The 1,470-nt window shown below is 29.9% G+C and overlaps 1 non-coding gene across 1 annotated transcript; it reads right to left on the bottom strand.

The window, feature by feature from the left end:
- Positions 1-485: 485 nt before the first annotated feature.
- MIR7981c (microRNA MIR7981c) lies at positions 486-737 on the bottom strand. The gene has a single exon (NR_161770.1). It is a non-coding gene; the product is annotated as a microRNA MIR7981c (primary transcript).
- Positions 738-1,470: the final 733 nt, after the last annotated feature.

Below are 1,470 nucleotides of genomic sequence, written 5' to 3'. Positions count from 1 at the left end.
TATTTATTTTTCATATTTTTTCTATTTTTTATTAATCAATTACTCATTTTCGAAATTTACCGCAATAATAAAAATTAAACAAAATTGTTAAAAATGGGTCGGATAGTGAATTTAAAAGGAGCTGATTTATGGGGCGGATTAGTTGTTTATGAGGCCTAGTATCTTTCCATTTTCATATAAATGTTATGTGGTAAGGTCAAAATGACATGACAATTCCATGTGACATTTAAAGAGATAAAAAATGAGTTGGATATGTCCAACATGACAACTAACGCCCATAAGGGCATATTTGGACCAAAAGTTGGATGGCGAGGGCATGAGTGAACCAAACTTTAAACGGAGGATATATCTTGTCTTGTTTAAAAGGATTGATTTAAAAAGATTTAAAGCTCATGAGATATCACGATGTTATTATCACTACTACAAAAGAGCCATCTAGTGAATATAATATAATGATGATGGATAATGTACAAGTACTCACTCAACCTATGTCCGAAATCTCAGAGACACAGTTATACTATAATAAGGTTCTATTATTCCTGAACTTATTTTATTAATAATTTTTTACCCCTTTTCGACCTACGTGACACTCTTGTGGACCCATGATTGACTTTTTTTTTCAAGTTAGTGTCACGTATGTCGAAAAGGGATAGAAAATTACTTATACAATAAGTTTAAGGGAGTGTGGTAATAGGAGCCTAATATATTATAAGTGTGTCTCTGAGATTTCGAGCAAAAGTTGAGGGGATACTCGTGCATTTTTTCTTTATTATATTGAGGTGAAGTGATTAAGTACCAACTATTAGCAAACATTTTTTAAGAAATTAATAGTCAGGCAATCAGTTGGTGAGAAATCTGACAATCAAATCTTAGACAAAAATAGATGACTATTTAGAAAGATATTATTACTTATTATAAGATAAGATATAATTGAATACATACGTTTGCCGTTTTGGCATGTCAAGGGACATTTTTCAATAAAATATTTTCGTAACACAGTTGTTTTTTGTATTTGATTACCAAAAATATCTTCTATTGTAATTATTATTACTTTTAATTTAATTAAAAAAATAAAATTTGTATTTTTTTAGGAAAAAAAAACTATCAATGACTCATTGATATGTGAAATTTCTTTTAACTAAATAATTAAAAAAAAAACCACTTTTAATAAAAAGAAAATTATATGCACACCTCCGCCCCAAATTGTCTTCTATACTACCCCAACCCCACCTCAAACCCCAACCCCTTTCTCTCACTCAGATTTTCTTCTCCACCCACCACCATCACCACCGTCGCCCCTTCCTCATCCAAATAAATTTTTTTACTACGTATGAAGTACAATTAGTACTAGTTGTATGAAATATTATTTTATTATTTTTTATTTGAATTGGTGGTACCTATATTTTGATTTTCTTTTTTGTCTCTTATTTCTCGTTCTTGGTTTGCTCTTTCCTCTCTCTTTTTTTTTAT

Source organism: Solanum lycopersicum, chromosome 7, assembly GCF_036512215.1.
Source record: "Solanum lycopersicum chromosome 7, SLM_r2.1".
Taxonomy (NCBI): domain Eukaryota; kingdom Viridiplantae; phylum Streptophyta; class Magnoliopsida; order Solanales; family Solanaceae; genus Solanum; species Solanum lycopersicum.
Note: the sequence above shows the minus strand (reverse complement) of the source record. Positions and strands in the feature narration are given on the sequence as shown.